We start from the raw sequence: 24,418 nt of genomic DNA on the forward strand, positions 1-24,418 counted from the left end.
TTTCAAGGTAAAAGAGAAAGGGTCAGCAATTAAACATTTTACCTTTTAGCATTTCTGTTGACTATTATAATTCATATCTACTAGGCTTAAATCCGTGGACTCAATTTCATTCTTGCTGACATCAAATGTAGTCTGATTCTATAGGCTCTATAAAATTCCTGCTAGTGTTTACTAAAAGCATGGCATACGCAGGGGAGGATTCTAATGATGTAACTCCTTTGAACAACTAATTTACAGTTTAACAAAAAGAATGCCAGAAGGCTGGAACATGTGTTGGAGGGGGAGGGGAAGTCAAGAGGCAAGGAAACAGATGAAGAAAGAAAGGAAGAGTGGACAAATGCAGTCATAATACACAATATGCACATGTGAAAATGGCACCAGGTAAGTTGAGGGGATCGGTGGGGTTGAGAGAGATGCGAGGGGGGACAATGGAAGAGATGACATTGATCAAGATGCAGTGTAGTCACAAACTGACCTGTGGAATGAAAACTGCTTTGTACAACTACTTAAAGATAATTTAAAAGTAAGCATACATTGATCACGATCATTATATTCATAAACTGCTTCATTAAATCACAACCCCTTTGTGCAACATCTTAAAGGTATTTTTTAAATGTATAAAAGAAAAAAATTAAGCAAGAAAAATTTTCTAGTGCACCACCAATTACTGAGGCAAGACTCCTTTTTAAAAATGTAATGAATAATAACCAGAAAAATGGGTTAAGCTTGTTTTTACCATAATATGAACACCACTGCAGTACATTTTAACATATTAATTACAAGGCAGGGTCTGATTATTTAGTATTTACCAGAAGCAATCCAAAGCATTTAGGATCCTAATTTTCAAACCACTCTTCTTTTCTCATCCTGTTGAGACTTTTGTTAGACTTTAAAGAAATCACTATAACATACATAAGCATTTTTAAGTGATAAACAATTTTGGATAAGACATGATTTCCATATATTACTTATATTTCTGAGAAAAGTAGGGAGTTTTCATTTCTTTGTTGATATAGCACAAAAAATATAAATGACATATTGTTGAGAGCTTTTAAAATGTATTACTTTACAAGAGATTTTTTAAAATTCTTAAAGACATATAACTCTTCTCTCAAAACAAAATGATTTGTGTGTGTATATGTGTGTGTGTGTGTGTGTGTGTGTGTGTGTGTGTGTGTGTGTGTGTGTACGTGCACCAGTCATGAAGCCTGAATTTAGGGCCTTCGTGCTGTCCCTATGCTTTTTGGCTCAAGGCTATCTACCACTTGAGCCACAGCGCCACTTCTAGCTTTTTGGAAGTTAATTGGGGATAAGATTCTTGAAGACCTTCCAGGCAGGGCTGGCTTCAAACCACAATTCTAAAATCTCAGCCTCATGAGTAACTGGGATTACAGGCATGAACCACCAGCACCTATAAATGACTTTTTATCAACATATTATGAACATTTACAATGCTTGTATTCCTAGAAGGAACATAATAAATATCACAGAAAAAATTTTAGTGTATGATAAATGTACAATGTCCTCTGAAAATGATTCCTAAAAGTTCTGTATTGCTTGATAAGAAATGTACGCATTATCCTGCCCATGTAATTGTAATCCCTCTGTTCAGTATGTTCACCAAAAAAATAAAATAAAATGAAAAAAATCTAAAAATATTTACAAGCAATATTAAATGGAAAACACATAAGCTAAATGAATGACAATATTTGCAATGACTGTATCAGGCATTTGAACATAATTTTGTTTTATTATCTGTCATGCTTGGTTCCTAATAGTACAGAAAGTATAAACTGTATTCTTTTTCCTCCTGATACTATATCATTGGTGAAACAAGGTTAACAAATAAGAAATAATTGGAAGGAAATGTAATACTGCATTCCTATGCTATTATGTTTTACCATTGGCATCAGGTTTTATAGCTGCTAGAGAAATAATTTTTTAAAAATATACAAATAATTTTCTCATTAGAAAATTAACAAAGTGGACTAGGAATTTGGCTCAGTTGTAGAGTGGTGGCTTTGCATGCATGAGGCCCTGGGTTTGGTTCCTCAGCACCACATAAGTAGTAAAGAGCCAGAAGTGGCACTGTGGCTTAAGTGGTAGGGTATTAGACTTGAGCTGAAGAGCTGAGGGACAGCACCCAGGCCCAGAGTTCAGCCCCCATGACTGACACAAAACAAAAAACAAAAAAAGAAAAGAAAATTAACAAACTCTCACCTCTTCCATTGGATTCTGTGTTCTGTCTTTCAGAAGCATGCCTGCCGAGTTGTTGTCTGAGCGAACTAAGCATTTCACCTCTATTTCTTTCCCATATTTTCAATGGCAAATATAAAGTAAAAGAACAAGGGATGACATTGATCAAGATGCATTGTACTCACAAAATGACATGTTGAATTGCAACCCCATTACACAACTACTTAAATATAATTACATAAAAGAAGAAAAAGCACATATTTATGTAGAAACTTGCTACTATGGCCTTAGGGTTGATTAACAAAGAGATTTCATCAAGATCAATTTTAGCTCCATGTAACAGTGGATTCAACAAAATAGAACTTATTTCACTCTAAACTAAATCCCCAAATATTTGAAGGCTTATGACTTTCTGAAATCCAGACCATTTCCCATTTGTGGTGTACCATGTCTATGGCAATGCTTTCCCCGCTTCCTCCCCCCTCCCAATGCCTCCCCACCCCCACCCCGGGTTCAAACACTCACAATTCTAGCCTAGTTTCAAGGGCTTTAGTTAATAGTCAACTTTACTCTGTCTCAACTCCAAAGAAGACTAAATACTGGAATGATCTGGGTCTTGTAGACATTAGTCATGACAACCAAAAAGAACTTTTAAAAATCTGTACTTGGAGGAAGAAGACAAAACAAGACAGTGTTTCTTTGGTTTGATTATGGCCATGAAATAACATGCCTGATGGAAAGCAAAATATTCCAACTTCTAGTTTGCTTCTGCCTTCTCTGTCAAGAAGAAGTCAATTTGGGAGACAAAATTAATATTGATATGAGGGAAATACAGCCCTAGTTAAGCAAACAGACACAATGAAAGGAAGAATTTAACTGCTCAAAATGTCATTTTATTCTACCTTGAATGACTCAACTTCTAGGCTTTGTACACACATGCACAAAATCAACATTTATTATGTATGACTCTGGTACATTTATATATATTGGGCATTTATTTATTGAGAGAGAGAGAGAGACAGAGAGACAGAGAGAGAGACAGAGAGAGAGACAGAGAGAGACAGAAAGAGAGAGAGGTGTTCCTGACCTCAAAAATCTTACAGGTTAATAGGCATGAGAGATCATCTGTGTGCTGAGCTGCCTATGTATTTCATATTGGGGATCATAAGGAATAGGACCAAACCTTGCCAACAAAATTGTTTAAACACCTGTAGAAAACTAAAGCTAGATCCTTATACATCACACTGCACCAAAATCAAATCCAAATGGATCAAAAAAAGTCAAAGCAGACACCCTAAAAACATTACAGGAAGGAATGGAGAAACTCTAGGGCTCCTTGGCACAAGCCAAAATTTTGTTAATAAAGGCCCAGAAACACAACAAATCAAAGAAAGATTGGAAAAATGGGACTGCATGAAACTGCAGAGCTTCTGCATAGCAAAGGACACAGCAAGGCAGATCAACAGAAAGCCCACAGATTGGGAGAAGATCTTCACTAGCCATATAATGGACAAGGGCCTCATATCTAAAATATACTTTGAACTCAAAAAAATAAATCCCCCAACAACAAATCCTTAAAGAAACAACCACTCAATAGACAAGTAGACTAAAGTCTTAAAGAGACTTCTCTGAAGAGGAAATAAGAATGGCCAATAGACACATGAAGAAATGCTCAACTTCTTTAGCCATAAAAGAAATGCAAATCAACACAACATTGAGATCCCACTTCACCCCAGTTAGAATGGTTATAATCAAGAAACTCTAATAACAACAGATGCTGGAGGGGATGCGGACAGAAGGGAACCCTACTGCATTGTTGATAAGAATGTAAACTTGTTCACTTTGGAAAGCAGTATGGAGGTTCCTTAAAAGACTCCACATAAAGCTCCCCTATGACCCACTTTTAGGCATCTACCCAAATGATCACAAACAAGGCCATACTAAAGCTACTAGCACAACTATGTTTATCACAGCATTATTCACCATAGCTAAGATATGGAACCAACCCAGATGCTCCTCAGTAGATGAATGGATCAAGAAAAAGTGGTATATATATCCAATGGAATTCTATGCCTTCATCAGAAAGAATGACATTGCCCCATTTGTTAGGAAATAGAAAAACTTGGAAAAAATTAAGTAAGCCAGACCCAAAGAAACATAGGTCCCATAGTTTTCCTTATCTGCAACAACTAGTATATGTCTAGGACAAGCAGAAGTGGTCAAAAGCTATGTATATATGACCATAAAAGCTGATGCTAAGCGAAATGAACCCCAAGATAGCACACAAGATATTTTTTTTCTTGCTGTTCTTTTTAATGTACTTGTACTATGTGATTTCTTTTTGTTTCTTTGTATGTTCCTCATGGTATAACCCCTATTGTTACTATATTTGATTCAGTTGTCCTGCATTGTGTATGTACATGTTTTCTAATTTGGGGAGGGGAAGGGAAATAACAAAATGCTGAAATGAGGATACAGGTTGACCCATTGTAACAACGAGATGTACAAAACACTATGTTGAAAACGAACTTTACAGGAGGAGTTGGGGAGGTGGGGAGGAAAGGGATGGTAGGGGAAAAACAAAGGAGGGGGTAACAATGCTCGATAGGAAATGGACTCATTACCTTGCTCATGTAACTGTAACCCCTCTGTACAGTATCTTTACATTAAAATATATATTAAAAAAAGAAATAGGACCAAACCTAAACTGAAGTGCTTAGAGATGAAGCCATTCTCAAAAGGAACTTAAATTATACAGCCTATTGAAGAGAATAAATTTAATAGGCATAATAAGCCTTTAAAAGCACAAATGCAAGATATAAGGAAATTACAGATAATTGTGTGCACAAAGGCCTTGAACTTATTTCAAATAAGATGTAATTCATGATATGATGAGCTAGCAAAAGCATCAGAGAATTCCTAAATTACGTGTATATGTAAATATAAGCTAGAAGATGGCAGAAGACAAGCTTACTCTACTTGGATATGATCAAAACAAATTGAAGCGTTGTATTCACTTTAAGTTCACTGCCAATATTCTGGAAGAATCACCAGAGGAGTATCTAGAAAAATGATTAGTTTAGGAAAAATATAATATTTTATCTGTGGAAAAGGGGATATTAGAAGCTATGAGGCAAGGTAATTGTTACCAAAACCTTACAAGGGTTTTCATATGCCTCTAGCTTGTAATAGGAGGAATTTTCTAATATTTAGAGTGACTTAAAGACTCTATACATTGTTAGCTGGGTGCTGGTGGCTCATGCCTGTAATCCTAACTTCTTAAGAAGCTGAGATTTGAGAATGGTGGTTCAAAGCCACCATAGGCAGGAAAGTCCATAAACTTTTTGCGGGGGGGGGGGGGGTCCGGTCGTGGGGCCTGAACTCTGGGCCTGGGCACTGTCCCTCAGCTCTTCAGCTCAAGGCTAGCGCGCTACCACTTGAGCCACAGCACCACTTCTAGCTTTTATTTCCTGCTTATGTGGTGCTGAGGAATCGAACCCAGGGCCTCATGCATGCAAGGTAAGCACTCTACCACTGAGCCACCTTCCCAGCCCCCATAAACTCTTATCTATAATTAATCACAAAAAAAGAGAAATGGAGCTGTAGCTCAAGTGATATAGTGTTAGTCTTGAGTGAAAAAGCTCAGGACAGCACCCAGGACCTGAGTTCAAACCCTAGGATAGGCACACACACATAAAAAATTCCTATACATTGTTAAGTTTAATGATTTAGGTCTTTAAACAAAGAAAGAATATGATGAGAAGAAAAATGAAAGTGAATGGTGAGAAAAAATGGAAAGAAGAGAGTAGAATATCAGTAAGTTGTAAAACAATATTAAATAGCAAAGACATAGCAGAAAGGGGGACAGGGATCTTGGAAAAACAAAAGGCTTTGCAGGAATAATGGCTGAACCAATTTTCCAAACGTTTTGAGGACAGTAAATGCAAAGACTGAAAACCCAATAAACCTCAAGCTAAGAAACATAAGGAAGATCCTGCTATTATAATCAAATTGCTGGTCAGTGACAAACAGAAAACAAAATGCTATGCATGGAGAACAAAATTTAAAAAGACAATAAAACTGTTGTGAGAATTACTTAATATATCTTTCAAACCTTCTCTTCTAGGATTAATGATTGTCTAGAGATCAAAATTATTTTTGGCTGTTTCATTAGATTTGCTGTGATTCTGAGGAATTAATCTTTCTCTGATGTAAGAGAAAGGTTGAGAGGAATGTTTTCTCCAAAGTTAATGTCAAAATGACTTTGAATTTCAAAGTCAAAGAATATGTGAGAAGTAAGTTAAAACATGCTTCAATGGTCTTTCCTTTTTTTTTTTTTTTTTGGCAGTGCTGGGGCTGGCACTCAACCTCTACCCCTGCTTTATGCTGCTTATTTTAGAGATGAGGTTTGGCAGACTTTTCTTCCTGGCCTTGGTTTTGAGTAGCTACAATTATAGGTATGAGCCACTGGCACTTAGCTAGTTGTTAGTCTTGATTTGTAGTGTGTGTGTGTGTGTGTGTGTGTGTGTGTGTGTGTGTGTTCCAGTCCTGAGCTTGAACTCAGGACTTGAGCACTGTCCCTGATTCCTGTGCCTTTTTTTTTTTTTTTTTTTGCTTGAACTACAACTAAGCTTTTGACTTTTTTGGTAGGTAATTAGAGATAAGAGTCTCATGCACTTTGTGCCTGGGTTAGGTTTTAACTGTAATCCTTAAGTCCACATTTACCAAATTCCCAATATCTTCCAGAGTTCTACAGTAAGTCCTGACTGTCTCCTGCCATGACATTAATTTAGGCAAATAGTACGACTTCTGATCTAAAAGGATATCAAAACTAAAAATGCAATAAATGAATCTTGTATTTACAAAGCTATGGTATTTGCAACAATGAGTTGTGTTCAATACAGAAGCTTAAGGACAGCTAAATTTGAGTCTTTCAAATGTTCTTCTATGTATTTAATTATAGTCTTGCATGCTTTAGCTGTGACAAACTTTATACAAGAAAGAACAAAAATCATACAACTGCCTAAGGGGACATGCTATTCAGTATTAAAAAAAGAAATTATGCCTGTCTAATCATCCATCATATTGACAAAAATCACACTGTGCAAATGTACACTTAAGAATTAGATGTTTATTTCTTACCCTCTCTGGTGTTTTATGTGTGTGTGTGTGTGTGTGTGTGTGTGTGTGTGTGGTGTGTGTGTATAATTATATATAAAATGTAATTTTATATAATGTTTCTCAGTATTCAAAGGGAATATGGCAAACTAGAGTCACTTCTCATCATTGAAACCAATGTGGTTCTTCTCAAGTAGTCTCAGAAAAGGCTGGGGAACCAACTAGTGTTAAGACCATAAACTAGTCTCAGGGAGACTTTGAGATTTGCCCTAAAAGATGTCACTTAAATACATCACAACTCAACAAATAGGTTTTTTTCTGTATCTGTATTTTGCTTTTCAGGCCAAGTCACAGTGACATTTTAAAGCTACTATGTGGCTGCTTCATTGCATTCATATCAGACAAAAATATCAAGATGCAATCCATAAAGTGGCACCAGAGTACAGCAAAAAAGCTGGCAATATACAAGTTGAAGGTGCCCTCTATTCTGCTTTTCACATAATTAGGACTTGTTATTCCTGTTGTCTAGCCTTTCACCTTAAGTTCTGTGCTTAACCAAGTCTGGATCAGAAGAACAAGTGTTGTCTTCTGAGGATCCAATTAGTAGATGTTACTACTGTTTTCTTTCCAAAGTAAACATTAAGCCAATTTAAGAAAATAAACACTTATGTAAATTTTTAGGTTGGGTTTTTAAAATTTCTAATTCAGATGTCACTTAAGACTAAAAACAAACAAATGAGAAATAAGCAAGCCAATATATCAGTATTGAGATAAATGCTTTAGAACGTTTTCTACCTGGGATGATTTTAGAAATAACTCAATTAAATTTTAGTGGATAAAAAGGAGAGAAGAGGAGGGGAGAGAAAGGAAAAGAACAGTAGAGATTTCTAGATGTCCACTAGGACAGATGAAGATGACTATTAGTTCCTTCTGTCAGAATCTGGGAAAACTTTCCCTGTGACCTTCCAGATGCATGGAGGTGGAGATGAACTCTGACACACAGGCTGGGGAAGGAGAAACAAGTCAGAAATGGAATCCTTCAAGGCCCCATTTTCATCATCTCCTCCTGAATCACCCTCTAGACAGGATATGATGAAGCTCTTCTCTAGGCCTAGAAGTAAACAGATTAAGTGTTGGAGCTTCCTTTGGAGACAAGAACTTGAAATGGGAAATGGAGGGGCAAGGAAGCTGGCCACGCCTGTCCTGAGTGGTGGCAGTGGAATCCTAAGCCCCCACGGAACAAGTGACATGCTTTCCTGGGAGTCCCTTGTTCTAAGGTTGCTTTGACTTGAGTCTTGATTTGTCTTATGTTCACCAGGAAAGTTACTCCAAAGAGTGAAATTGTTTTCCCCACTTTCCTGAGAGGAAATATGCCATGGTTAAGGATGTGTGTTCATCAGAGAACTTGGTGTCCAATTCCACCTTGCTAGTCTTGCTTCATGACTATTGAAACCATTGATTATTTCCCCTCCCCTACCCACCCATCTATCTCTCCCACCCACCACCACGTTTTCCACTGAATTTAAGGCAAGAAGTTCACAACTCAGGCCTCTCTCTCAGGCTCATCTCAGGCTCATCCAGGGAGGCCTTTCTATAGGGCCAAATCCCTTGGCTTTCAGTTTTCCAGATTCGATTTCTTCTCCCACCATCAGTCCCTCATCATAAAACTTGCTCCAAATTCTGTTCCATATAAAGAGGTTTTGCTACCAATACTTACATTTAAATAATCATATATTTAGATTTCACCCAAAGATTGATTTAAAAAATTTTAAGGCAAATAATTTGGGAGACATCTTCAATCTTCCCTAGGCTCTATTGGTGGGAAAAAGTTAGGTCCTAAGGAGGCCATCCACTTGTTCCTAGCTAATTCCTACAATCCAATCACATAAATCTTTCCCAAGTATGATTCTAATACAACACTTTGGTCTTTTGTTTACATCCCATTACTTCTAAAATAATTTGATTTGGTTACAAATATAACTACAAAGCTAACAAAACAGAAACAAGTATAAAGAACCATAGGCTATGAGAACCAAAGTAGATCTGAAAATTTCTACCATTACTGAGAAGAAATATAATATCCAGCCCTAAGTTTCCTGACAGCAAGAGTAAGGCAGAAAGCTGAGCAGGTGGCTCACAGCTGTAATCCTAGCTACTCAGGAGGCTGAGATCTAAGGATTGTGATATGAAGCCAGCCTGAGCAGGAAAGAAGTCCATCAGACTAATTTCCAATTAATCACCAAAAAGCCAGAAGTGGAGCTGAAGCTCAAATGGTAAAATGCTAACCTTGAGCAACAACAACAACTAAGGACAGCACCTAGGGAATAAATCAAGCCTCTGAACCATCACCCCTCCCCCCAATAAAAAAGGAAGTAAATATAATAATTGGAAGAGAAAGGCATAAGAGTTTTTCAGAAGAGATAGTTTGTGCTTCTGCTTTCCAGAAATGTTGTCCCCAAACATTGTCTAAGAGACTGAGAGTGGTTCAGTGGACAACATTCTTAGCAGAAAATTAAGAGTTTCAGAAAACTAACATGAGGTATTCAGAAAGCCATTTACATAGCAAGTTTTCATGAAAGTAACATAAGATACTAAGAAATGAATTCATTTTTAATATATTTTCAAGTCAAGGCTCCTACCATGTGTTTTAATGTTCTATATGCTTTTGTGATTTTATTAATTATCTTTAAGTAGTGTTCAAAGGAGTTGCCATTTTGAAAAGCCATTTATGACTACAAGTCATCTTGATCAGTATCACCACATTCTCACCCAGCCCCCTGACTCACCCCTTCCTTTACTTGTTAAAATTTTGTAGTAGACACATTGGATTCTTGGCATTCTCTCCAACTTCTCCTCTTTATTCCTCTACCCCTCTCCCTATGGCCCCACCTTCCTTCTTGCAAGTACCTGTTTCCTGGTGTTTATTTTGTTGGGCTTTGCCTTTGCCTTTGTATGAAATTAAACTACTTGAATTCTCCCTTGAATCAATAATATTTCAGTCAATACATTTGTAACCACTTGCAGACCATGCAATGTATTTACTTATAGGTTTATAGGTTAATTCTAGCTACCACATTTAAGGGAAACCATATAACCTTTGTCACTCTGAGCCTGATTGACTTCACTTAATATAATTTTTTCTAAGTCATTTTAGCAAAGGTATATACAACCAAGTATTGTGTTATGATTTGGATATAAAATGTCCCCCCAGACTCCCATGTTCAGGGTATGTTTGCCAGCTGATGGGCTTTTGAAAGGTGATGGAACGAAGGAGAATGTAACTTCATCAATGTACTGCTCAATTGGGCACAATGGACTATTAGGAGGTTGGATCTAAGAAGTAGGTTACTCAGTGTGTACTTAGTCCCTAGACCTTTCCCGTCTCTACCTCCTGCCTTCCCTGAGCTGAGACCCTTTGTTCTGCCATGCACTTCCTGCTGTGATGTTCTGCTACAGCACTTATGACCCCTAGAGCAATGGAGCCAAGTGACCATAGATCGAAACCTCTGAAAGACTGAATCACAACAAATCCTTAGCTAAAATGGAAAAATGGCTGGTACACATTGAGAGTTGTTGGAACAGAGAGAAAAGAGAGAATATAGATCCTGTCAAAGAAAAGGAACAAGTTCTAAAGGACATTTACATTGAGCAGAGAGAAAGAGAGCGGTATAGGACCAGAGTGCTCATTTAAGGATTCTTGCCCTTTAATACTGCTCAAGTTTGTGAAAACCATGAACAGTTGTATCTGTGGCTCTTCCAGCTCAATAGATTTTCTTTCATGACTCCTAAACATTAACTCAACTCTAAGAGAAGCCTTACTTGTTTCCCATGTAGAGCAGATGATAGTCTTTTGTGTATATAATCAGCCCAACTGGGAGATAGAAAAAAGTTCTTTGGGTTGAATTCCAGTCTTTCAGATAAACAAACTTTAGATTTTTTTGGCCTCTAAAAGATTGACAACAAATGGGAAAGATGGTATCTTTTTGTAAAATTAGGTTATTTAGAGCCACAGGTAGTCAACTTTAGTTACCACAGCTTAGTAGAGGTTCAGAAGAAGAACTGACTCAAGGTGTTAAAGGAGAAATAAGTTTTTTCATTGTAGTATGCTTCTGGGATGATTGGGTAAACCTTAATTTGGGAGCCAGTCAAGTGTGTTTTGTGTGGATACTAGTTACAAGACTGTTTTCATTAATGATGTCTTAAGACCAACTAACAAGTTGCCACTTTATGAAGCAATCTCATATGGTTTGGTGATTGGACTTGGTTCTGGACTTGCACAGAATCATCAGATATTTTCAAATCACATCTAATAGAAGAAGATAAAAACATGTGATTATATTGAGGCATTAAACTCCAAATAGGGCTTCCTTTCCCCTTGAGGAACGATGTAAGACTGTACTCAGTCACAAAGAAGGAAAATTCAACACTCCCATAAAAGTATTCTGGATTATCATGAGCTTTAAGTTGACATTCTTTATGTGAGTTTTCATTTTCACTATAAAAATCTTGGGCTAGAATTGGAAATTCTATAACAGTATGCAATCATCTAAGAAGGCTTGGCATTGTGACTTGTGAATGATGGCTCTAACTACTTCTCCAGGATGAAATTTCTACAGATCACTTATTGATGAATTGTTTGCCCCAAATGCCAGTTATCATTATAAAACTCTGCCAAAAGATATAATAATTCCTCTGCAAAACACTATTGCTTTAATGTCCATTGTTAATCATAGGAGTGAAAACTATGCAGATTTCTAAGGTAAAAAATAAGTTAGACATATAATCCTTGCCCTATACATTCCAACCATCATTTGTGTTTAAAAGGATAGAGTTTGGAGATGTACTTCATCCTGTCAAAGAGAATTCCAAACCACATGCATAAATATGAACTGAATATTTTGAGCTATTTCCTGAATGTGTCAGGCACCTTTTAAAGCAGAATTAATACTTTCAGAAGCTTGGTGCTTGAATACAACATCACAACTTTAATGACTAGTCCTTGAATAACCCAAACAAAAGAATGCATCTTCCAGATTTATCCTAAGTGTAGATAAGTGTTTTAAAAGAAAAGTCAATTTAGCTGATAATGTCTGTCAATATAACTCTAATTCAATTCACTGTTATTTCTATTTGCTAAATAGAAAGTGCAAATGTTTTTGTCTTGTCATTAGCATAGTGGACACAGGAAGTAGCTCTCTGCATTATATCATTTGAGAGCCATATTCTTCAAACTTCTTGTTTATTATCCATCATTGTTGATAACTAAAGCATACCCAAGATAGTTTTCTTTTTGCTGCAGTCCTCGGTATTGAACTCAGAGCATCATGTTTGTGGGACAAGTGCTCCACCACTTGAGCTACATCCACAATCTAAAGAAGTTCTTGCAAATAAAGATGGTCTTGGGAGGGCTGGGAAGGTGGCTCAGTGGTAGAGTCCTTGTCTTGCATTCATGAGGCCCTGGTTCGATTCCTCAGTGCCACATAAGCAGAAAAAGCTGGAAGTGGTGCTGTGGCTCAAGTGGTAGAGCACTAGCCTTGAGCTGAAGAGCTGAGGAACAGTGCCCAGGCCCAGAGTTTAGGCCCCACGACCGACAAAAAAAAAGAGCCTTGGGAGAGCAAAAACAGTAAAGCTTTGATACCTTAGCACAAATTAATTAACAGTAGAATACATACATTTTTACCTTTAGCTTTTATCTGTATTATTACCCTTACCAGTTTGTAAATACTTGCTTTTCATATCTGTGCCCACAGAGACTAAGAGCTTTGTCAAAGACTATGAATCTCTTTATTCATCCTAGTCTTCTTGTTCCAAACTTCTCTTGGCCTTTCACTCTGACAAAGTGACAAGCAAATGATGTTTAATAAATGGCTATTGAACAAAGGAATAATTAAATACAGTACCATCACCTCTTGATTCAAATATTCAGTGGTGGAAATATACTTTTTATGGTTGAAAAATCAGCTTCATTTAAATTATTTCATTTGAGTTATTCCTCAAAACAAAGTTAAGTGAATGCAATAGGAGGGATTGGAATGACCTCAAAAGACTTGAAAAGTTTTATTCTAGCCACTCTGTTACTCTTCAATTCTAGAGTTTCCACATTTCTATACTGTAATACATCACTTTTACTCAGTATTTCCAGAAGGAAAATAAGAACTATAGTCACTACTTTAATATCAAGGCTCTGCCTAGAGAAGTATTATTTTTCCTATAATAATCAGTTATTACCGAAAGCTCTAAGGTAGAACCAATGAGGCCTTTAGTCTATGATGTCTTATATTATTGCAGAGAAATTAAAACTTTCTCTAGGACAGTTTGCTGCATATAACATAGTTCATGGAATCTAAACTATGTGTGGCCTTGGTTATGAGCTTGGATTGATGTATTTCTGAGTGAACTTACTGAGCTTGGCACATGCCCTATTGAGAAAGAACATATTGCCATAATTTTTATCTAGGATTCTTTTTATCTAGAGATATCAGAAAACTCAACATGTTTAGACAGTAAGGAAATGTTTTGGCCTTGGATAGAATAACTAAAAGTCCAGAGGTAGGGCAGCTTGAACATTAATATAACTTGGCAGCTCTATCTTCTTTGCCATTGGTTCCTTGTCACTGAATACCCTTCACATCAGCCTTATTCCTATATGAAGTCAAGATGGTAGTAGTACTTCTTGACCTTTCATTCATACAAGATAAAAACAGAAGAAAAACAAAACTTTTTTCTTGTATTCTCTCTGAAGGTGGACAAATATTTTCCAAGTTTTTCTGTCAAACTTCCCATGTCCATTCCTGAGTCAATTTCATACTTTAGAATAAACTGTGCCCTGAAACTGAGATAATAACCCCCAAATATTCCTCCATATAGAGTGGGGGCATGAAACTGGGCATCAAAGAGAAAAAAGTCATTCTCAGACACGGCTTCATCAGGGTGGGACATATAGCAGCCTGTTAAATACGACTCAGACTTCTAGCTAGAAAAAACTTGTTCATTTTGAGATTTACTCAAAATAAAAACAACAAAACAAAGAGGAGTCACCAGCCCTGAATCACATACTATCAAATAACTGCAGAACATAGTAAAATTGGGGTCAAAATGAAGGAGGACATTGAGATACAGCATATCTTTTCTTAGAGTACAGACAAAAATACAGATGAGCTCCAATAAATGTAAATGTTCAAATGAGGCTCATCCACAGACATTATGATGAGGAAAGAAAGGTCTAGCTTTACATGAGGTAGATGGAGTGGCTAAAGAAAAATCAAGTAACATGATTTGAAAGAAGTTGGTAGACAGAGCTTGACCAAGAAAATAGTCCAAATGGATTTTTTAGAGGGCCTTTCACTTGCTAAGCAGGTGTCTACTACCAGAACCACAGCCCAGCCATTTTTTACTTTACTTATTTTTCAGATAAGGTCTTACTTTTCTTGCCCAGAAGATTGTTATTTTGCTGCTTTATACTTCCCATATAATTGGGATGATAGGGGCAAACCACCATGCTCAGATTTGTTTATGTATTTTTTTTTTTTTTGAGAATGGATCTCACAGTTTTTTCCCAGGCTGCCTTCAAGTTGAGATCCTCCCAAACTCTGCCTCATCTGTAGCTAAGAATCATGAGCCATCATTTCTAACCTAAATAGAAACTTTGAAGGATAAAACACAGAGCTTATGAATATATGCATATATGTATATATTTGAGGACAGTATTTAAAAATATAACAAAAGAAAACTCTTCTGGAACAAATTGCAATACTGAACTTGTTCAACCACTCTGGAAAACAGTATGGAGGGAGTTCTTCCAAAAAGTAAACATATAACTATGATAAGCAATTCCATTCTTGGGAATTTATCCAAAAGATCACAAACTAAGATACAGTAAAGCCACCAGTATAAACATGTTTATTACAATACTATTCACCATAGCCAAAGTATGGAATCAGCTGAAATCTCCCTCAATGAACAAATGAATCCAGCTCTTTCTTTTTATTTTGTTTTTTTTTCCCCCTTGGGTTTATCCCTGGCAATCACTCTTTTTGATTCTGGTACCCTGAGTCTTCTATATACGTTAATCTGATTTGGGGAAGGGAGGAATCGCAAAATGATGAAACAAGCATAAAGGATGACTCAATGTAACAATGATAATCACAAGACACTATGTTGGAAATGAACTCTACATCTTTGTGGGGGAGAAGAAGGGGAAGGGAAAGGATAGGGGGAGAAAAACAAAAAAGTGGGTAACAATGTTGGACAAAAAATGTACTCATTACCTTACTTATGTAACTGTAACCCCTCTGTACAGCACCTTTACAATAAAAGAAAAAAGAGAAAGAAAAAAAGAAAATGTGACACACATACACACACACACTGGAATTTTACTTATCTATTAGAAAGCATGATATTTCATCATTTACAAAGAAATGGAAGGATCTGGAAAAATTATGTTAAGTGAAGTAAGTTGATCTCAGAGAGACAAAGCCTGAATGTATTCTCTCATATTTGGAAGCTAGAATTAATTTATAAATGTATAACTAAGCACTTAGGAGTGGTATGAAAGTGCGCACAAACATATTAACAAAAGTATGGTATTTGCAGGGGAGAATTCAAATGGTATAATTCCTTAGAAAGACTAATTTACAGGTCGAACAAAATAAACATCAGGAAACAGGTACTCAAAGGTGGGGGTGGGGGCAAGGGGGGAGGTAGCTGAATTAAGAGGAAAGGGGGGGAGGAGAATGCAGTCGTAAAATTCAATGAATATTCTACAAAATTAAGAAAATTGAGGGGAGGGGTAGTGTTGGAAGTGATGGGAGAGAATGATAAAAGGCATGATATTTTTCAAGATGCATTGTGTTTATAAGCTGCTTTCTTGAATATAAACTACTTAAAGGTAATAAAAATTAAAATATTAATAAAATAACAAAAGCAAGAAAAGAAAAGAATTGTGGGGTGCCGGTGGCTCATGCTTGTAATCCTAGCTACTCAGGAGGCTGAGATCTGAAGATCTCAGTTCAAAGCCAGCACAGGCAAGAAAGTCCATGAGGCTCTTATCTCCAAATAACCATCAAAAAACTGGAAGTGATGCTGTGGCTCAAGTGGTAGAGTGCTCAGCTTGAGCTGAAGAGCTGAGAGACAGTGCCCAGCCCCAGAGTTCAAGCCCTATGAGTAACTAACTAACTAAATAAATAGAAAAGAATTGAGGAAGGTTTTAAGGAAGTGGGATTTTGTTTGGATGAAATATTATTAGGAAGCAGCTGTAATTTTGTAATTAGGCACCTTAATAATTTTTAACAAAAAGTGGCCAGAATGGATGTCTTTCATATTAGACAGAACAAGGGACAGTCAATTTTTTAGTTTGGAAAATAATCTTTTTTTTTGAAATGTTTTCCTATGAAGTAATTTCCATTCCACAGAAGAACATTAGTAGTCTAGTCATTGAGAGCTATCAGCCTTTTACTCAACTGTTCTTTTAGCAGAAAGATAATGAATATAAAAGCCTACATATCATGCCTTCAGAATTCTGATGCTCCTTAAGAACCTGAACCCTAAAAATAATTAAAAGTTGCTATAGTAGGCAATTATGATTCTAAGATTTCATTATATGGTGCTTTTGCTGATTTAATTTTGTGAGTGCAAGGTTGTGATGTAGTACTTAACAAATCATTGCACTAGTCACAATAATAATAGCTATTACTATTTTATCTAATGTGTACCACACAGGACATTGGTACTTTATATTTGAATTGTTTTTCACCTCTCCCCAAATCTGATGAAGGAAAAACAATTAGAGATAATGAAAAAGAAGTGCTGAGTACACATAACCTTCCCAAGATCACACACAAAACTACTGTCAGAGACCCATTACATTCCTGTATCCTTTTAACCTCCTTATTAATATTCATAACCTTATTTATATTGATAAATGTTAACAATGTTTCAGAAGCCTACTATTTTCTATTATTAAAGCTGAATAGGAAATACTAACAAAAAACATCAGAGGCAGCAGCAATAATAATGTAGAAAGTACCCTTTCTTGTTTTAAACATACACACTTAAGTCTCCCAATGTAAGATTTTCTTACTTGTCTCCTATTTAGTAGGTTACTTGCTACTTGCATAATCTTGTTTCTGTCATCATGTTGTTCTTTCAGCTCTCATTGATTTGGAATGAGTTTATTTTTTCCTAGATTTCTAATCCTCCTGGTATAACAAGTTTCTTTAAAGTTCATCTAGGAATCCATCTGTGATGACATAAATCAGGTTATCAAAGAGAAGAAAGTTACGGACTGAGATAGTATTAAAAAATCCTCCTCTCCAAGTCCCTTTTACTCTATCTCCAAGTCCCTTTTACTCTATGCTGGGTAGACAAAGGCCAAACACAGTAAAAAGATTGGCTGACAAGTTTTTTTAGGTTTCCCATTTATGAATTGTCCTTGAACTAAAATATGGCATGGAAGCTGTCATCTGGTCAATAGCATTTCCTGAGTGTCAGCTCACCAAGCAGATTTTTATCTTTTTTTAAAATTTTTATTTATTTTTTATTGTGAAAATACTGTACAGAGGGGTTACAATTACATGGGCAAGATAATGAGTACATTTCTTATCACGCATTGTAGCCTCCTCCTTTGTTTCCCCTTCCCATACCTTCCCATCCTCCCCGCCAACCCAATCCTCCCCGCCCCCCCCCCCAAAGTTGTAATTCCCAAAAGGCCATGATATCTAAAAGAACAATTCAGTTCTTAAATTTACAATAATTTCCTGGGTTACGCATTTCTGATTGCTCAAGAGAATGTGGAAACTGCAGCGGAGGAGAGAGAATGGATTATATTGGATGAGGGGCCTGGTAAAGAGGTAGCCTGGTTTCAGAGGGCTCAGGCTTGCAATTGTCTAATTGGATCAAAGGCTATCCACAGCTCTAAGGGAAGATTATCCAGGCTATAGAGAAGAAGATGAACAGTCCGACTCCAGCTACAGCCTGAATGAGACACTCAGCTTGAACAAAAGGAGGAGGAATAGAAGGTGAACTATTTCAAGACTGTGCAAAACAATCAAGAATTATTAAAAATTATTTAATTGCCCATTGGAGCTGATATCAATGTGTAAAATTTTTACAGAAGGGCAAAGTTTGGAACCTTTTTTTTTTTTTTGGTCAGTTGTTCCTGCAGTGCTGGGGACTGAATCCAGGCTTGTGCATGCGAAACATACTACAGCTGAGCGACATCCTAAGACATTTTTCATGTGTTTAACTAAGCTGTCACCATTGTTTCAATAATGGCACTTTCTGCCAAGTCCTGCACAGTCATGGCTCAAACTCCTCATCCACTTACCTAGGCGAGCCCAGCCCCAGTAAAGGCTTTGCTTTTCTCACCAATTATTTGTAAAGCCCACAAGCAATGATTGCCATGTCTACAAGATTGTGCTGCTCTGTATCATCTAACCCTTCGTCAGCTCCCATGCTTCCCTCATATTGCCTTCTTTCTCCCACTACTTCCTCAAGGGTCAGCACAGATCTGTGCCACAATTCTCCAAAGCTCAGCCATGTTCAGTCAAATTTTAATATTGTCATAGAAATACAAAGGAGAATTCAAGTATAGAAATTGTTCTGATATAATGCTAACATATGCTCAAAGTCCATGCTGCATAGGAGATTCCACATTCCATCTCTCTCTTCTTCCCAGATGCTAATCCTTGCCTGACTTTATATCTTAGACTACCCAGACCAAGTCCCCCACCTATAAGAGCTTTCCCTCCTTCCCATGCTCAGAACTGCTTCTACATAGCTCTTCTCATAAGGAAACAAACCCATGATTGAGCTGTCACAAAACTCATTGGCCTCACAATTACAAATTTTTATTTATTCTTAACCATAAACCTAAAATAGCTATTTTTCCAATATGAAAAAATAGCATTATTCTCTTAAAATAGAACTCTAATAAAAGTTTCAGACCTATCAAAGATTATGAGGATGGGAAGTTAAGTCTAGGTCCAGCACTCTGTTAAATGGGGTATAGACAATGTATTGTCTATATTAGATTAATGTTACCATCTCCATTATTAAAGAAAAGCAAAATGTTATCTGTTAGGTTTTTTTTTAATTGTGGCTGTATTTCTTCTAACATCTTCATTTCTGGAAATAAAATCTCTGTGGGAGATCTTCTGGACCAGATTAATTTTAAATCTGTGACAGATACGGTGTCACATCAATAAGTTAATAATTTATTAGCATGTAGATGTTTTCTTTTCCTAGTGAAACACTGAAGCTGAGCAACATCCTAAGACATTTAAGGATGTTTTTAAAAAAACACCCTTAATCAAGCAGTAGGAGGCTTTTTATGCTTTGACCAGCACACCAGAGGAACAGAGACCCAGGTGGGTTTTCCTCAGAAAAATGGCACAAATTGAAGCCATGGCTTCTTGTTTAAAATAGCTACATCAAATAATTCTTTTGTCACCAGCTCATTGACCTCTCCATTTTGCCAGAAGTCTTTAAATTATTAAATAATTATCTGTTATTCACATTTCTTTTACTTTTTAATGAAACTAGCTGGGAGCTGGGTTTTGTCCATTTCATTCAATGTGGTTGCTTAGTAATGTTGTATATGACTTGTTAACTGTCTGTACTAAGTTATTTGCTCATATTTCCAGGTCACATTTCTCTTATTCAGGAGGTCATTTCCTTATATTTACATAACCCTACTCATATACCTTTGGCTTTTCTCTGGGAGTATTTACATCCCAATCTTAGCCCTAATAAATAAGGTCCACAGACCCAATTTACATACAATCCCTTCTTTCTTTTTCCTCTTACCTGGCTCATTTTTTCTTTCCAGATAACTAGGAGAGTCAACATAGGGAATCTGACATTTGTCAAAGCATCAATAACAATGACCTTCAGGGCTGGGAAGGTGGCTCAGTGGTAGAGCACTTGCCTTGCATGTATGAGGCCCTGGGTTTGATTACTCAGCACCACATAAGCAGAAAAAGCTGGAAGTGGTGCTGTGGTTCAAGTGGTAGAACACTAGCCTTGAGCTGAAGAGCTGAGAGACAGTGGCCAGGCCCAGAGTTCAGGCCCCATGACCAAAAAAACCACAAACAAACAACAAAAACAACAACAAATGATTTTCAGACTTCTGAAGTAATCTGGAATTTTTCTTCATTTACACTAAAATGCTACAGCATAGCTTTTATTTGGTCTCACCAATTTTTCTAAAGTTACAGTTGGCCCCACGATCACACTGATTCCATTTGTTTGAACACTAAATTTCATCTTCTCTTTTAGAACATCAGTGTTACTTGTGTTGTTTATCTGCAGAAATCGGTGGTGTATGGGAAAGGAGCTAGACTTAACGTCAGAAAGCTGGGGTTAAAATCAGTCACTGAATTTAGTAACATAATAAGTATCATCAGGGTGAGTTATTTGATCTCCTCTACTCCATTGCCAAGTCTCTAAAGATGGCTAATACTGACCTCATATTAGTACTGTAAAGGCTCAGTGAAATGATGATCCAAGTGCATGAACTATTCAGATCTGCTGACTATACTTATATACAACTTCTCACATGCCATTAGAAAGGTTTATTACTGAAGAATTTTTAGGTAAAAAGCTTCATATATGCTCAAAAGCAATAGCATACTCAGTCTTCAGCTCCCTTGGGAGTCTGTAATGTTCCTCCAATCAAGTCTTTTTTTTTTTTTTTGTCGGTCATGGGGCTTGAACTCTGGGCTTGTTTTTTGTAGGCCATGGGACTTGAATTCTGGGCTTGGGCACTGTCCCTGTGCTCTTCAGCTCAAGGCAAGTGCTCGACTGCTTGAGCCACAGCACCACTTCCAGTTTTCTAGTTGTTTGTTGGAGATAAGAGTCTCACAGACTTTCCTGCCAGGGGCTAGCTTTGAACCATGATCCTCAGATCTCAGCCTCCTATAACTAGGAGTACAGGCATGAGCCACTGGCAGTTGGCTTTTTTGTTTGCTTTTAGTACCATTTTGGAGGTTGGCCTAAGCACTTTCCCTGAGTTTTTGTGATCCAGGCTAGCACTCTATCATTTGGGCATTAACTTCACTTCTTGCTTTTTTAATGTCAAATTGGAGATAAAAGTTTCAGGGGCTTTTTCTGCCTAGTTGCTTCAAACCCCAATCCTCAGATCTGAGATTCCTGAGGAGCTAGGATTACAGGCCTGAGCTACCACTGGCATAAGGCTCCAATCAAGTCTTCAAAGTACTGTTCAGAATAAGTTCCTCACCAGCTTAGCCCACAAATGCCCAATAATGTTCAGATACAAAATGCATCAGTATAATCATCATTTATGAGAATGATAAATTTGTGGAGCCGCAATTGACCACATATTGTGCTAAAGATTTATCATGCAATTTATGTCCTTGAGCTCATTTTTTAGGCAGAGAGGTAAGAAAAGTGTAAAGGAAGAAATAAGAATACAAATCAGGGAGTTCCGGGAAGATGGCGGAGGAGAAGCTGTAATCTGAACAAGCTCTCGCATAGAAAGCAGTTTTAGAGTTCCAGTGAACAGTCCTAAGCCAGAGAATCACACCAAGTGTGCCATCACAGGACAGAGAGTTAGACAAGAGAGGGAAGCCAAGGCAAAAAGACACACCTGAGTGCTCGCCAGCAGCCGCCGCGGTGGCGGCGGCAGGGTTGCAAGCGGCAGAGACCGCAGCCGGGGCCATACCTGACCGCTCACACAGAGAGTCCGGGACGAAGGAGCCAGACGCAGCGGGCGAGCGGATTCTACTCAACACCAGCAAGAACCAACAAAGAGCGGACATCTTCATCCTGTAGCTTGCAGACCAGAGACGACCAAGGATCCAAGACTCGGCGTGAGTAGAAGCCCGACTTCCTCACTCCTTCTCAGGGAGCAGAGGAGGGAAGGCCACCCCTCCCCCCCAGCACCGGTGATCTCCATCTTGGATACCGACAAAGCTCGGAGGAGCTGCCAGCTCCAACCCAGGCCTTGGAATAAAACGAGTCATTTAGCAGGTCACAAGAACTTAACGGCAAAGTGACCTGCCAGACTCGGCTCCATCCAGGGAAAAGTCACCCAGCTCAGGTGCCAGCCATTGGAGTGGCTTCCCTCACTGGGTAACCAGAGCCAGAGGCTGCCCCTCCCTCTAGCAGCCTCAACAATCAATTGAAAAACAGAATCCCTGAGAACGGCTCCAGGCTGGGCTCTGGGAGATTTTTTTTTTTTGCACAAAACAGCCCCAGGAAAAAGCTACTGATTGTTGAAAGGCCTCAACTCTACCCAGAACCTAGCCTCACCACTGCATCCCCCTCTTTTGTGATTCTCAAAGCAGATCACCCTCCTAGAAAACTAACCTGGGAGGGGGATCTCAAAATCTTGGGTAAAGCAGAGCATTTTTCTGCCTCTTCCAACAAACCGACTTAAGAAACCAATCAAGCCACAGGACCTCAAGCTGACCAGAGACTCCAACAAAAGGCTGGTTATAGACAAAAGGGAGATACAGGATTCTTCCCACCCCTCCCCCCCCCAAAAAAAATCAAAGGACTTTTTTTTTTCTTTTTTTTTTCTTCTTTTCTTTTTTTGTTTGTTTTTTGTTTTTTGTTACCTTATATATATAAATTTTTTTCTCTTTTAAAACTTTTATTAATCTTTAATTTTTGCCTCTTCTGAAAAAATAATTGATTTGCAGTAACTTTTTTTTTTCCTCTTATAATTTTTATTTTAGGAATATGTGAATGAGCGTTTTCCTTTCTTTTCTTATCTTCTTTCTCTTTTTCTTTCTTTCATAATTATCTTTTTTTTTTTTTTTTTTGTCGGTCGTGGGGCTTGAACTCTGGGCCTGGGCATTCGTTGTCCCTCAGCTCTTCAGCTCAAGGCGAGCGCTCTACCACTTGAGCTACAGCGCCACTTCCGGTTTTCTGGTGGTTTATTGGAGATAGGAGTCTCACGGTCTTTCGTGCCCGGGCTGGCTTTGAACCGCGATCCTCAGATCTCAGCCTCCTGAGTAGCTAGGATTACAGGCGTGAGCCACCAGTGCCCGGCACCATAATTATCTTTTTGTTTTTTGTCTAGCTCTACTGAACTTCTGATCTTTTCTTCTCCCTTTCCCATCCTTAAAGTTTTTCACATCTCCTCTATGACCCTCCCTTTCTCACAACATATTCACATTCCTCCCTAAATAGATGGTCTTTTAATCTCTACAATAACATTAATTTTTACGTTTCTATTTTTTTTCTGTTCTCTTTTCATTCCCCTATCCCTCTCTTCTTTTTTTCTCTCTCTCTACTTGCATCCTACCCAACCCATTTCCTGCATTGTGATTGGGACATAGTTAACTCTCCCCGTGCCTCCCCACACCAATCTATTCCTATTTTTCACCCACATCTCTCCCTAATCCTAATAATTTCTGGTTTTCCAAATTCTTTTCTGCGGTTCGAAGTCCTTTAAAATATAGTTGTTTGATGTTGAATAGATGTATCTGTTGAACTAGATTGTATCTGTAGACTATTGACTGTACAAATGCAAACTTTGGTTGATGGTTGCCTTAAGATAGTGTTCTAGCACAAAACTGGTGCTATCTTCATCTCAAATGGGCAGAGTAAGCCGGAAAAACACAAGAAAAATGGCAAATTCGGGTATCTCAATTCCCAATCTTGATAATCAGGGGTCAGATCAGATAATGAACAATCCAGAGGAGAGTTCCCAAATAGCTCTACAAACACTGGTGGCAAACATGATAAATGAGAAGTTTGACAACTTACAAAGGACTCTCTATGAGCGTGATAGGGAGAGAGAGGAGGCATCCCAGAAGTTTATACAGGAATATCATAAGCGTGAGGAAGCTACTCAAAAACTGATACAGGATTTGCGTGAACAACTTGAGAATACTCAAAGAGAAAGGGAGGAATGGCGTGAGCAGGCTGAGAACACTCAAAGAGAACTGCAGGAATCCCACAAACGTGAGGAAGCTAAACAAAGAGTAATACAGGAATTGAGAGACCAGGTAGAGAACACACAAAGATCACTAAAGGCATCCATAGAATCCATTAACAAAGAGCTGAAGGAAGTCAGGGAGACCACAAAGGGAATGCTGAATGGAACCCAAAAGAAGGAATGGGAGTCCAAAGAAAC

Source organism: Dipodomys merriami, unplaced genomic scaffold (genome assembly GCF_024711535.1).
Source record: "Dipodomys merriami isolate MVZ:Mamm:240054 unplaced genomic scaffold, mDipMer1.0.p SCAF_8, whole genome shotgun sequence".
Lineage (NCBI taxonomy): Eukaryota > Metazoa > Chordata > Mammalia > Rodentia > Heteromyidae > Dipodomys > Dipodomys merriami.